The sequence below is a fragment of the Callorhinus ursinus genome, unplaced genomic scaffold, assembly GCF_003265705.2.
Source record: "Callorhinus ursinus isolate GAN/ISIS: 27379988/994484 unplaced genomic scaffold, GSC_fseal_2.0 scaffold33, whole genome shotgun sequence".
NCBI classification, from domain to species: Eukaryota; Metazoa; Chordata; class Mammalia; order Carnivora; family Otariidae; genus Callorhinus; species Callorhinus ursinus.
Genome location: NW_027397095.1, coordinates 2,518,206 through 2,532,974, shown reverse-complemented (window position 1 = coordinate 2,532,974; position 14,769 = coordinate 2,518,206). Strand labels below are relative to the sequence as shown.

The following is a 14,769-nucleotide window of genomic DNA, read 5'->3' as shown; positions in this document are numbered from 1 at the left end:
CTACTGGGCATAAGAACGCAGACACTGCGCAAGCGGTGGAGCCACGCTATACGTTATCTGGCCATTTACAGACACTTCTTACGTTCAAATTCTGCTTCACCTCCGCCTCCCTGCCAGCCAGTGAGGGTGATCTAAGTCACTCCTACCTTAAACGCACAACAGCACCGTTTTCTTCCCTTAATCAAAGAGATTCCAACTCCTCCTCGTCCTCCTCCCTCTCCTCCGTTCCCCTTAGGCCGCCTTGGCCGCTCAGAGAGGTGAGAGGTCAGAGGTGAGAGGTGAGGGGTGAGGGGTGAAGGGTGAGGGGCGAGAGGTGAGGGGTGAGAGGCGAGAGACGGACTCGCATGGCTGCTCTGTTATTTTCTCTGCCTTCTGGACAAGTTCAATCCCACTTGGTGCTAGGGTTTTCTACACGCTGTTTCACTCGACAGTCATTGTCCTGACTCCTTAACTCTTCATCCAGGGACATTTCCTATCCGACTGCAGCACCAGCCACCAGATAGCAAAACCAGGTTTTGTGTTCTATGGGGATGAATGAGAGATCATGTTGGCTTCTCTTCCCAGGAGACAAATGCCTTCGCTGATGGAAGAGGCCGCCCATAGGACATGAGTTGGTCCCCGAGTAGATGAAGAGAACGGGACCAGACAAATTAGAAATTATGGTGTGTTGGGGGAGGGGCGTGGCATTGAAAAGTGAGCAAAGAATTGGAAGATGCCCTTTTTAGCCTGGTAACTATTAGATGCCAAGGAGAGTCCTTGCCCGGATAGAACCAGTGGTAGGTATTTCAGAGCTAAAGGAAACTGCGTCATAACCAAAAGAAACCACCTCGCAGAGCATCTGGCATACAGTAATTGTTCGATAAATGTCAGTTGACTCTAAATAAACACCTATTATAGGACGTTTTTATTGGGTGAGAAAATGGGGGTTCAAATTTTATTCCTATATATAAACTCCTGCCTACGGATATTAAGATTGATTTAAAAGTCTAAGACATTCCTGGAGGTGAAGGTGGTAGTAAAAGCTGCCACTCGAGAACGCCAAGAGCCCGTGTCACCCTGTCTGGGCCCACCAGCATGAGGACGTGTCCAGGGAAGTCACAGGCCCCTGACATCTCACCTGGTGACCCTCTCTGCCGCCATTCCCACCGAGCAAATCAGAAAGGGACCCTTAGCGCCACAAAAGAAAGCAATGGTTGTTGCTTTTATTTTCTGACTTCCTATTTCCCAAGTCTGCTCTGCTTTAGGAAGCTAAAAGCAGGCCGTCTCAGAAGTCTGGATGTGTATGTACTTCACAATATTCCCTTTATGGGAACCCAAGGAGACCCAGCTATTTTCGCTTAAAAACAAACCGACCTCTCGTTTCCAGAGGGGTTGGTTTGGTTTGAATTGTTAACTACCATGAGGAACAATAGGAGCCGGGGCTCCTGTCCTCGAGCTGAGACGATCAGGCTTTTGCTTTCCTCCTGCCTGATCACGGCAGGCTTCCTGCAAAGTGCTAATGGATGCAGTGCTTCAGACCAAGGGGTTTTCCTCATGGAGAAGCCAACGGCAATATCAACGTCTTCCTTTTCGTCTGGCCAGTAGGGTTCCACAAAAATGAGGACTATGGGATAAGGGATTATCCCAGCAAAAGACTGGCAAATCTTGGGGCGCCTCGGTGGCTCAGTCGGCTAAGCGTCTGCCTTCGGCTCATGTCATGATCCCGGGGTCCTCGGATGGAGCCCCGCATCAGGTTCCCTGCTCGGCGGGGAGCCTGCTTCTCCCTCTCCCTCTGCCCCTCCCCCTGCTTGTGCGTGTTCTCTCGCTCGCTCTCTAATAAATAAAATCTTAAAAAGAAAAGACTAGCAAATCTAGCATTTCTCTCTTCCTTTTCACCTTCCCTTTTTGTTCTAGAAGTCTGTTTGCCCTCATTGCCTTCTGAGGGAAATTTTTGTTCACAATAAACGAAAGGGACTCGCCTGTTGAAGGTCTTGAGTCCTGTGTCTGCCTCAAAGTTTTAAATGTAATTTGGCAGATGTGTCAGGCGAGGGATCATATTTCACAGACACACCAAGAAACGGGAGAATGCCATGTGAAGGGAACGAGAGCTTGGGGTTTAGTGGGCTTTAGCATACCTTCTTACATAGCTTTTTCTTATCACTAATCATTTGCTGAGTATTCCATAACCCCAAACCCAGGAGGCTAAAGTGAAAAAAAGAAAAAAAAAAAAGGAGCTGACACCCCAAACCAATGACTAATTTTGTTTGCCTAAAACACACAACCAACCATATGCTTACTGCAGCTGGAAATCCTGACTAACTCACGCTCTAAATGCCCACACCTTATCACACCTACTCTATGTTACTCTGTAAATGTTGTTTATGGTGCATTCGATGCTGTAAGCAAAGTTATCCTCCGGCCTAAAAACACACATAGTGGTGCTTTCTAAAGAGCTTTAATGAACAGAATGGGAAACCGCTAAAAGCTGTCACTCCCAGGATCTGGAAATGTTTGCAGGTTCACCCATCAGCGTGTTTGTTTTGTTCATCATCAATACAGTAATGTATGTAACCAGGGTTTTTGGTGGGTTTTTTTGGGGGGGGTGATGGAGTAACACTTTATCGTTGTGCTTAATTTGTTTTACATCTCATTTCATCAACTGATTGCTAATTACACAACCATTAGCTGTGTAAGTCTTTTTCTATTCTTAAGTTTGAAATGGGGTGTATCTGAAGGGGGAGAGGAGAACTCATTTACAGTGACAGAATTTAGTTACCAACTCATTAGAACTGAGACTGTATTTTATTTTCAGAGAGGCAACTTAAGTTTAACATTTAAATGTCTATGATGAAAAGCCTAATTTCACTTCAAATTCTCAGAGTTGAGAAAGCAGCAGTAAGATTTAGTGACCCTGGGAGGCAACTGAGGGCGGGGGGTGGGGGGGTGAGGGGCGAAGACAAGATCCTTAGGGTCCAACTGGAGATGCCAAGTGTCCCAGAAGGCAGTATTTTCCTCCCCTCTAACAATTATTTAAGTCAAAGGAATATGCAAAAATTGTCCAGGCTTCTAAGGATGTTTCCAGTCTCTCAACAGATCACACTCAGTACTTCCTGTGAGTAAATCTTTTTCTTTTCTACTACTGGGCTTAATTCTCATTAGTATAAAATAGTAACAAGAAAGGCTATGTGGCTGTTGTCTTCTCTATTTGTATAATCATTCGCATCAATATCCTAGGTATATTTAACAGACGCTCGACTTCTGCCTCCCGTCCACAATTTTCAAATCCATTTAATGTGTGCCTTTGTTCTCTGCAGAAAAAACAACCATGCTCAGGTTTTCTTCCCAATGTGTGGTAAATGTGTACATTTATATTTGTTTAAAAATCAGCTTTCTTCTTGCAAATATGTTCTCTCTGGATAGGACCATTTTTGATTTCTAAAAAATCAAAAGCAATTTTTAAACACTTTTAATTTACATTTAACTCTTCCTAAAATAAGGTGGGCTTTTCCTACATTTAAATTTTCTTGACGATTCTTTTCCTGTTAGAAGCAACTCAGGCCCAACTATCCCAAGATTTTTAGGGTGTTTTTTTTTTTTTTTCTAAGATGTCCTTTTTTTTTTGCCTTGGGTTCCTAGCTAGCCCTCTTTTCTGTGTCTCATGTTTTAGCAATACCACTTGGTGAATACCTAATACTTACACAAAGTGCATCTCCTCAGGATTACAAAATACCATAGACATTAAACCCTATAGCATTCTGATAGCAATATGGCTCACTTCTCAGTTTGAAAAACACATGACTGTCAAGGTATTGAATTAACCTTGCTCAGTATGTCAGCACCCTAGCCCCCAGCATCCTTTGACCACCTTTCCCTCAAAAACAGACGACAAAACATTTCTGATCGAGTTAGAAGTAACATCCACTAAAGCACTAACTTTTCAACCTTTTTGCCAGCAACAAATAGTAAGAAACACATTTCACATCCTAAGTACATATGTGTCTAGATCTGAAAAATTCTCACCAAAAATATCTGACCTTCCTACATGATATGTTCTGATAAATTTCTTACTATTTTATTCAATTTTGTTTAAAAAAGTGCTAGTCATAACCTACTAAATGGATTTCATCATGCGTTAATGAGTTATTGCCTACCACTTAAAAACTACAATGATAGAATGAATAGACTTTTCCCATACCACAAGGTAACGTTGGCTCCATATATAGTAGAGTAAATCTTCATTACCTTTGACGCCACTAGTACAGACTGTGATAGTTACCTGAGCCAGCTTAAAATAGATTTTTGAATAACCTACGAAGAGTCTGCTAAACAAAATAATAATGTCAAGATGGAAGAGGTATGTAACCTCCTAGAACAAGATACTTCTAACATTTTTTGAATCATTATTTAAATGCAGCTGTGCTAATTATAAATGAGTGTTAATTTTCAGGCCAGTAGAACATCTACTTAGGAAAACCTTGTTTATTCTTACTCCAAAACATTTTGTAAACCAGAATATTGTCTTTAACCTGAGCTCGCAAAATTTTAGTGTATCTTAACATTCGAACTCGAGAATGTTCAAAAAATAAAAATCACGTTTTTTTAAAAAAAATATATTTTGTAGTTCATCCAGTCACTCTGTTTATAAATCTCCTCGAGGTCTCATCTAATAGCAACAACGGTAACAGGTATACAGTTCATTTGTAGAGTGTTTTAAACTTCAGAAAACTCTTTTATTTTGTGAACTGGTAATGACCAGAAATCCTTGGATTACTGGATATTTAAAAAAACATATAATGACATTCGCCAGACCCAAAAATGAAACTTAATATTTGGTTTGTTGTGCATGTGACAGATTACCCAATCCCATGAAGAAAGCCAGGTGTCTGGCCTGTAATGATCGCCTGTATTTTAGAGGTCTAGCCCACCCTTTGCACTCCCCAGCCCACAATGTGGAAGATATGAAAGAAATTAAAATTTCAAGGTAAAGGATCAAGCTATGTTCAGAAGTGGGGGTGTCACACAACCTCCCTTGTGTGGCGGTATCTACTAAAGAACTGGGAACAGATGTTTATCTTTCATGTACATTTAACATTTTGGCAAACTGAAGGCTTAGGAAGCTAAGGGAGTGAAGGACGGGCCAGGAAGTCCGGAATTCCTGGATGTGAACCTAATCTCGGTCTGACTCTGTTTTTGCTCTAAATCAATGCCAAACTCTTCACACCTCAGCTGCTTTATAGCAGGCAAGAATTATACTGGGGACAAAACTGTTTCCTGGGAATGTCTTAGGTTAAACGGTTAATATTACAGCCCTCGCCCTCAAAGGTACTTCCACAAAAGGCAAAGTGCTCCTCGTGTACCTTATTTACCTTCATTATATCAGGGAATCAAAATGGAATATTGGTGTCCTGTGAAACTGACCTTGAAAAGAATCATGCCTTCTATCCCCAAGCTCACATCCACTTCAGCAACCATCAGTTATTCAACCAATTAGGGAAGTCAATCACGGGATCTTACAGGTTTTCAAGGTAGCTATAACACCTGTGAGTCGAGCATTTTCCCACAGTTAATTAATACTTGGGCCAGTTCAGGGCCCTCCTCCTTATGTGTCCCTTCTCCACCGTGTCATCAACCCAAAGGAAATGCCCTACCCACCCGGGTCTTGATTTGGCAACCTGTGGGCCAGCTCGTTCGTTCCTGTCCTGAAAAGCAGCTCCGTTTCCCATACCACGAGGCCCCGCATCCACATGCGGCTCTGGGCTCCTCAAAAGGCAGAATGTGATTTCACTTTCTCCTCACTACCTCCTGATAAAAGAGCCCTGGTCCCTTCGTGGCATTTAATGAATGGTCCTCTCCTCCTGGATTTGGACTTTTGGCCTTTCCAACCGGTCATTAACTGGCAGGAAATGCCCTCCTCGGCAATCACTATTGTGTAAATAGAGCTATAAACTTTCGAAGGCCCCGTGCAATCCCAGACCCTAAAGCTGCACATGTGTGTGTATGTGTGGGGGGAGAACTCTTGATTATAAAATCACTGCCTTCCAAATTAAATGCAAACCACATGATACAGTCCATAAAATATACAAAACACGCAGTCCAGTGACAGATTTATTGTGGCCTTACAGAATAAAGCAAAAAAAAAAAAAGAAAGAAAGAAAGAAAGAAAAAATCTATATGGAAAACACTGCTACTTTTGACCCAAAGCGCCCCCAAACAGGAAGCTGAAAGCATATCAGCCAGCTGTGGCCTCACGAAGTCACGGAGACCAGGGCGCAACCAGCATTTCCTGTCACTGCTTGTCACCGTTTCTGAGTGCCTCTGAACTGTTTTCTTCGATGGCTAAAAATAGGAAATTTGTTTGGGGATAGATGGAAGGCCAGGAGTAGGCTTGACAGTGAAAAAAAATGTGACTTTTACCCACTCCCCCCACCAAAAAGATTTACCTAGCGCAGGTCACACGACCAGTCGCTTGAACGCGTGCATTTTAAGGACTACAGGAACGGACCACATTAGTAAAATAAGCCTTTGGAACCGGACATTAGCTAGCCTCGTTGTTTCCTGTTCATTTAGGATCAATTTCCAGAAGCACTATTTTATTAGTAAGGGAGAGGACTGCAGACTCCGGCGTCCCAGAGAAGAGGAACTCACTCCTTAGAGTTGGTTCCTCTGCCCTGGCTCGCTCTCTCCCCATCCCACAACGTGACTTCAAAGTGTGAACGTGGATGAGAGCTTTTCAAGGGGATCATATTTTAGATCCTTTTATTACTATGATCATCATCACACTCTTTGCCACACGTGGAGGTATTCTTGTCTTTTTCCAAGCAGTGTGAAATGCCAAACCCTATGCCACATTGTTCCGGCCGGTCAGCTTCTCAATACAGAGGAGGTTTGGAAAGCGGAGTTTTAGCCAGAAAGTAAAAGCATTGTGCCCTCCTATTATCACTACGCTGAGGCTCTCAGCATATGTACAAATGAGTCTCCGCAGCCAAACCAGGTTTCTCTCTCTGAGAAAGTGGATTCATAGGAGTTGCCTAGGCAAGAGTCAGTGCCCCCCCCCCCAAACCTAAGGTCTTTCTCAAAAAGGCCCTCTCCTGGGGGTTGCCTGTCAATCAGAGCCCAGACCCTGGCTCTCAGGAAGCTAGCAGCGCGCTTACTGACTGTGGCCTCTGTGTCCACCTGAGGCCACTGCCACGGGCATTCATGAAACAGATCAGGTTACTTGGCACCTGACCTTCCCTGTCCCCCACCCTGCGTTTTCTGTATTAAGAAATTAATACTAATTAATTAATACTAATTAATTCATCTAAAAAATTAAGACTAAGCCCTTAGACCTAAAATGTCACCTTATCATGTGTACAATTTTTCCACTTCATACTTGTGGGTGAGCTAAGAAGGTCTTTCTTCGTGCTATCCAATTACTTAGGAAAAATGCTCACATAAACGAGTTGCGAGTAGTTTAAATTGTTCTCAAAATCACTTCGGAAAATACACGCCTCTTCTTTGGGATCCTCATCCATCACAGACAGCAAGTATTTTGACAACCATCACTGTGCCTGTTAACAAAACAGCACCCACAACTGGACCATCTCTTGAACGCCAGCTTTTCGGAGGGCAAAGGCAACCTCCACTGTGCCATGGGTCTTGTTGAATGTGTCTCCATACATTTTTAACAACTCAGAAAAAGTGTTATATGGTACCTGAATCTAATGGTAATAAAGCAGCCACCTTAACGCCATGTGACCACCTCACTATCTCGGTTTGTAAAGCACAAAACAGAAATTATACTAAGGGAAACAGACCCAAGCTAATATTATACACAGTGCTTTTGTTTTGCATTGTTTTTTTTTTCCCCTCATGAAGGTTGAAGACTGCAGGACAAAAGGGGAAATGCAAGCTCTCTGGTTCTTTTACTCACTTTTTTTTTTTTTTTTGCTAACAGGCCACCGGCTCCTCCCCCCCAAAAAAACCCTTACCCCCTTGTTTGGTCTCTTCAGACTGCCATTCAAGGGGAGAGTGCAAAGGCTGTACCTAAAGGCTGATGGTCCTCCGGGCACAAAAGATGATTGTGGGAGATCTGAAACGGGAGCTCTTGTCTCTTGTACCATGTGGACCGTGCTTTTTGGATCCAGTAAAAAAGAGGCGCTGTTCATACCTGTATCTTGGTAAATAAAAACCTATGTAAATTCAACCTCCAAATGGGCAGTGTTTAACTGCAAATGAGACAGCTCCCAGTGTCCTTTGGTTTTTGTCTGTGACTTCATCACTTTCTAAACCACGCATGGCACAAGGCGTCCGAGTCCCAGTATTTCTCATTGTGGTTTTTTTTTTGTTTTTTTTTTAAATCTGGTGCAACGGTTTGGAGAGCTGTTTCTACAGAACTTCTCGCTGAAGACGGATTTCCCTGGGATGGGAGGCGGGTACAGTAAAGGCAACCGCAGGTGACAGAAAACCCAACAGCTGGCTTGCAGGCCGCTCCTGGAGGACTCAGCCCAAAGGCTGCCACTGCAGGCTCTGCCCTGAAACCGTTCCAGTTGCTTCTGTGGCTGCCAGAGGACACTCAACCTAGGCTTCGACCTGCTTGTTGCTGTTGTTACTGATGTGGGGGGACCCTAAAGATAGAGACACTGCTACCTGAAATCCCAGGAAAGGTGTTCATAAAATCTAAGGACAAGTTAGAAAGACTAAGCCACACTTTCGTCTATTTAACAAACTTTTACGGAGAGCCTACTACGTGCCAGGCAAGGCACTGAGGATGGGAGGTCGGAAGACCCAGCCACCTGCCTAATGAGTGACCTGGACATTCAGGGACCCCTGAATAAGCCCAAAGAAATGTTTCTCAAACTTCCGCACTAAGTACAGGGGATGCCAGGAAGCTCAGGATGCAAAGAATCCCATGAGGACAATTTGGAAGCAATTTGAATGATCCAAAATGGAAAAGAAGATCCAGCAAACTGCCAGGCTCTAGGACGCTCCCGTGGCCTCAGGAGATCAAATGGCCTGTCAGAAGTTTCTAGCGCCAACCCCCTGCATTTCTGTCCAGACTGCCTTTCTCAATTGGAGGCCCTTTCTTCCTGGGCCCTTTGAGTTCACCCACTGTGCAGGCATAAAAGAAACTCCTGCCTAAAATGGGAAACAAATCACTCCTACTCATAAGCCAACTTAGCACTCATGGAAGTGGGCCTTGAGAGTGGACATAGTATTTAACAAGCGTGCCTAATTGATTCCTAAATCTCTAACCAGGCTCCTTTCTTCCCCTTCACACTTTGTTCTCACGGCTGTTATCGAGTTCTGGGATGACTATGCTTGAGTTTCTTGAAAAGCATCATGAACATACAGAGGGAGAATATCTATCTATATCTATCTATCTATCTATCTATCTATGTGTGTGTCATATACATATGCATGTGAATATACATGTGGATATATATTATATTCATACATACATATACCACACACACACACACGTACACGTGCATTTAAATCAAGCTTCCTTTCATTCTTCCTTCCTCTTGAGTATCCTTTTTCCAAAAGTTAACTGCCTGGAACTGAATAGGTATTTTCCCATAATCTGCCAGGCAGAAATCAATGCGTAGCTGTATAAATTGTTCTAAAGTGACAACTAATTTGTGTAGGCACACACGTGTGTGCTTCTGTGGATGTGCCCAGAGCACTTGAGAATACCTTTATTTCTCACCTAAAAATAAGGTCCCTCTTCCCAGACTGCATTATGCTTTCCATCAATCTTTTTAAAAAACACTGTCACTCCATTTAATACCAAGTAGAAATAAATGGATTGATACTGTGCTTTTACTAGAATGAGCTGAGAAAAAAATACCTATCTGATCCCTTTCAGGTCACATGGATGTCATTAACACTTGATAATATCATAGATACCTTATTTATCCTAATTCTCAAAGTTGTCTTTCCAACACTGTCACTTGGCTGTCTTGAGGTGATATATAACCATTCAGGAAGAGCAGGATGCCTTGGAACCATCTGGTTTCCTTAAGACCTGAAGGCCCACATGGATACAGATCTCATTGCTTTCTTTTTGGTCATACTTTGTGTTTGTCTATTGCTTGGTTGGTAATTAAAATTAAACTCCTTGCTCCCAAACACAGTTTATTCTCCTAGAGAAAAAAAAAATGCCACCTCATTCTATCTGAAGTACAAATTTCTATTTCCAGAGTGACAACCATATCACACACCTCAGGAGAGGGAGAAAGAGCCCACAAAGAAACACAACTTCTGATTTCTGTTTTCTGACATCACATACACTGAGAATGGGGGGGGCGGGATCCATCTGTTCAGCGCAGGAGACGTGGTTTAAGGAAACGCCAACAGCACGCAGGGAAGAACCTGGAAGCAGTAAAGGTGACTGCAGCCTTGTGCTCTTTCAGACACTTGAGAGTCTTAACATGGCAGTGACCATTATCTACCTTTAATTACACGATCAGATTACTTGTCAAACATGTATTGTAACTTACTCTTGTGTGCTGTGTCCCATCCCTGTTTGCCATCCTATCAGACAGCATTATTTATTTCCAAACGGAAAAAAACCCCGCCCCCTTCCTGAACGTATTGTGCTATCAAGCAGGAGAAACGCATGATTGTCGGAATGAAAATCTTCATCCCTTGATGGCTTCTCGCCCCCTTCCTCTCAACCCCTCCGTCTCACAGCTGAAGACAGCCGGGTAGAGAACAAAACTGTACTTCAAACTATATTGTCAGGTATCTGCACTGCAGCCAAGAGACTGTCACTGTGGGAGCACGTGCAGTGCCGCAGAGCCTCAAAAGACAAAACCTGTTTTGTTTCCCCCAAGGTGTTGTGGTTACTTTTTCATACTGTAGAACTGGGCAGATAACCAAACACCTACTGGCCACAAAAGCGAATTACACTAGAGCCTAGAGGGCCAAGTGAGAAGCAAACAGAATGCAGACAATTAGGAGTGCGTACCTTCTCATCTACTTTAAATTTTTCGGTGCCTGCAAGTACACCAAAATGTACTGTTGCAATTAAAAGCTGGGCAGAAATCTGCTTCTTTGTGAGTTTACCAATGACTGAGTCTTCTTTTTGATTCAATATCTGGTACATATCTACTCTGTGTGAGGCTTTGCTTAGGTAAGGGGTGGGTGCAAGGGAATACCAAAGATACGTTGCATACCAGCTCATAATCATAGGTTTTTCTCCCCCGAAAAAGCGGCTGTTCTGAAAGGCCTGCAGTGGACAGTTGAGGAAAAAAAGGTACTTTATAATAGTCCTGGGAATCATTATGAGTGCTTAAAGCAGCAAAGGAAATTAGAGAAATGAAGTAGCTCTCAGAAGTAGAGCAAAACATGCAGTCATCACCTCTAGCCTCGCACTATATCAATTCTCTCTCAAAATACTTTTTTCTTCCTCTGGCAAACCCCTTCACTGATGTTTTCATACAGGGTCTCTAATCTCATCACTATATAAAGCTGCAGAATGCTAACTGGCAATATTTCCCCCTAACGCCTCTGACACCGGTTTAGGCTGTCTATGCTGGCCCCAAGGTTTAGTGTTTTCACTTATTTATTTATTTTGTAAGGATGCGTTTGGTCCAAAGTCATTCAGCAACAAGGCAGCACATCAGGAGGCCAAGTTTCTTGAACTGGGATCTAAGTCTATAAGCACTACAAATGGGAGAAGTTGGTTTTGGTCACCCTCCACCCCCTTCCCCGGGCAACCATGCAGGATGCAAGTATCTATTTGCTCTACCTGCAGGAGCTCTCCTTTCGGATGTGAAGCAATGAATCCCCCACAGGCTTCTCTCAACAATGATCTGGAAACACTGATGCAAAATTTATTATATAGTAAATTCCATTGTAAACAGTTCAGGTCTTCCTTTCTAGGCACACTGCAGCGCCTGGGCAGGAAAACTGCACTGTTCTTTAATAGGTGCAAAACATCTCTTTCACCCCTTCTCAGAAGCTTGCTAAATATAATAGCAGAGGAGTCTGCCAGCCAAGTGGCTTCTATTGTTTGGAGAGAAGTAAAGAGTGGACAGAAGCAGAATAATATCAGCTGGCTATGGGCAAAAGCCCTTTTACACTATGTTTAGGGAAGTTTCCATAAACATCAAGGCATCCTCTAAAGGTATTGCATATTGGGGAAAAAAATTTAAAAACAACTTTAAAAAAGTATTTAAACATTTGCATAGGCAAAAAAGAAAATACAGAATATGAATATAATCAGAAAAATCTGAGGTCTCTGGTAAGCCTCATTGTCAATATGCCTTTTATCAGAAGGGGGGGAAAAAAAAAACCCTTGGATGAATTGCATTAAGGATGCCTAGTCACTGGTACTGCTATTTCTAGAGTCTGCTTTCCAACCATTACATCAGTAATCACCCAGACTTACCGATTAAACCGGGGAGTCAACACAGAGGAAAAATTAGCAGTCATTTCAAAATTAAATCTTGCAATAATTTTGTTTTAATTGATACTTTCCCGTCAAGTTAATACATGCGTAGCGATAGGATACCAGCTCCTAATCATAGGCTTTATCCCATATGTGGGGATCCATGCCCAATTAGGCAATTCAGGAACATCTAGGAAAAAAGAACTCCTCTAAAACACACTACCTTAATTACGGCAATACAATAAACTCACCCTCACTGTTGTATCTATACGCATCAATTACTAGACAGGAGTCAGAAAAGCACACAGTAGGTCCACTACAGTAGTGTTAACACAACGCAAATGAATCACCTAAATGTTAAGTTTCGTTACTCCTCTTGATTTAATGGCGTTTCCTTACCATAAAAGCTGACTGTGTGGATGCTAAAAATAAAGTTACCTTTTTAACAGTCTCCTAAGATCTATCCTCACGCCCTTCAGATGCCGGTAGTAAAAGCAAGCTGCCGAATGTGTCCATCCAGAGCGGGAAAAGACCGGCTCTGCAAGGAAGCTGTGGCACTGCTCATGATACCGCATGAACATGGGGAAATTAGTTGTTAAAGCATTTGCTGATGATATGCCACGCAAGAAATTCCTTTAAATTACTATATATACACGTGTGTGTGTGTGTGTGTGTGTGTGTGTAAGGAAGAAGAACACGAGGGAAAAAGAAAGTAGAAGACGGAAGAACAGGAAGAAGAAAGACCAAAGCCCTGAAATTGCAACGAAGTTTTAAGATTACTTTTCCTTCTGCTTGCCACTTGAAAAACTAAAGTTTAAAAGGCCTTTGCTTTCTGCGGCGTCCTAGGAAGGCAGCCACTCTTAACAAACCCCAACTCATCTCCCGCCTTACCTTATGCTGCTAGCGCACACCCAGGGGCTAAGGGGTCCTGCTCTCTGCGGCAGCGGCGGGGGCAGCGGCAGCGACAGCGGCACATGCCATCTGTTAGCGGCAGAAGCAAAAGCAGCGCTGCGCGAGGTGGCCCCGGTGCCGGGAGAGCCTTTAGCAGGGGTGCTTACTGAATGCCGCCATTTTAAAGCGAGGCTCCTGAAATCATTAGATATAAGCAAATTAAAGCCCGCCCCACCTACAGAACTTCATGGCTGGGACGTGCAACCCTGCTCCGAGTCGCCGCTGTGGGGTGCAAAATGTCAAGGCCAGAGACACGCGCACGAGGACTCCCGGACGGCGGCGACGATCCCTGCGCTCGCCCCCCTCCCCGGCGCTCCCCCCTCCCCCCCGAGGCCCCCCGGGCTCCGGCGAGCCTCCCTCTTCAGGCCCGGAGGCGAGGAGCTTTTCTTTGGCTCCCCAGCGCGGGGGGGGGGCGGGGGGGCCGAGGCCGGGTCAGGCCGGCGCGCTGGGGCACAGGGGGCGCCCGGCCCGGGCCTCCACTCTCCCCCCCACCCCTCCCGAGCTCTTGGTTCAGTCCGCGCGGAGCACACCTCGGAGCTCCCGGCTCCCTCGCGGCGGCGGGCGTGGGGCTCCCGCCCGGGCTAGCGGCTGCCATGGCAACCCCGGCCCCAACCCCGCCCGGCCTCGCCAAAGGCGTGCCCTCCACCAGCTGGCCCGGCCGAGCCCGCCGCCGCTGCCGCCGCCGGTCCTTCACACACACCCCCACCCGCGCCCCGCCCGGCGTCCCGCGCCCCGCGCCCGGCCAGCGGGACGCGTCGCGGAAACGGCGCTGCTGGGGGGCTTCGGGCGCCAAAACGGCAACTCGCGCGCTACTCCGCCGGCCGGTCGAGCGGCGCGCGGGCAGCGGGAGCGCGGGGCTGGCCCTCGGCCGTCCGGCCCCGCCCCGCCCCGGCCAGGTAGCGCCGGCGCGCCCCGCGCCGCCGCCGCCGCCGCCAACGCCAACGCCAACGCCAACGCCAACGCCAACCTCACCTGGCTCGGCGTGCGCCGCTCCTGGCCCGGGCTGGCCGCTGCGGACCGGGCGGGAGTCAGGCGGCGGGCGGCCCCCGCTCCCGCGCCCACTGGTGCCTGTCCTCGGCCTCCTTCCCGCCGCTCCCAAAGAGCGCCAAAAGTCGCGCTCCCGCTCCGAGTGCGGGCACTTTCTTCCTGCAGGGCGCTGTTTCGTCGCCCGATGTATTCTTTGTGTGCTTCGTTCATTCGTGCGTGGTTCTCAGAGGGCGCCGCGCGGGCTTTATTCTCAGGGGGTGTGGCGCCTCTCCCCCCAAACCCGGCGGCCCAGCCCCCGCTGCAAACGCTCTTTGTCGTTTCTTTATTAAGGGAATGGGGGACAAATCATAACGCTCAGGTTTTACAAAAGCGAAAACAAACAGAGCTCGCACACATCCCCGGCGAGGGGGGAGGGAGGCGGCAAAGTTTCTAGAGCTTCAGGAACTGGAGTGCCAGGGAGAAATGCCGTGTGG

The 14,769-nt window shown here is 45.8% G+C and overlaps 1 protein-coding gene across 5 annotated transcripts in view; it reads right to left on the bottom strand.

The window, feature by feature from the left end:
- The window catches only part of MBNL3 (muscleblind like splicing regulator 3), a 109,344-nt gene extending 94,880 nt beyond the window's left edge, over positions 1–14,464 (bottom strand). Inside the window, exon 1 of one of the 5 annotated variants that reach the window (XM_073879133.1) lies at positions 14,282–14,464. The gene's annotated coding sequence lies outside the window, so the exon portion shown is untranslated. Of the gene's footprint in view, positions 1–13,249; positions 13,477–14,281 lie in introns of those variants that run through there. The other 4 variants (XM_025852528.2, XM_025852529.2, XM_025852525.2 and 1 more) reach the window with 4 other exon arrangements.
- Between the last annotated feature and the right edge of the window lie 305 nt (positions 14,465–14,769).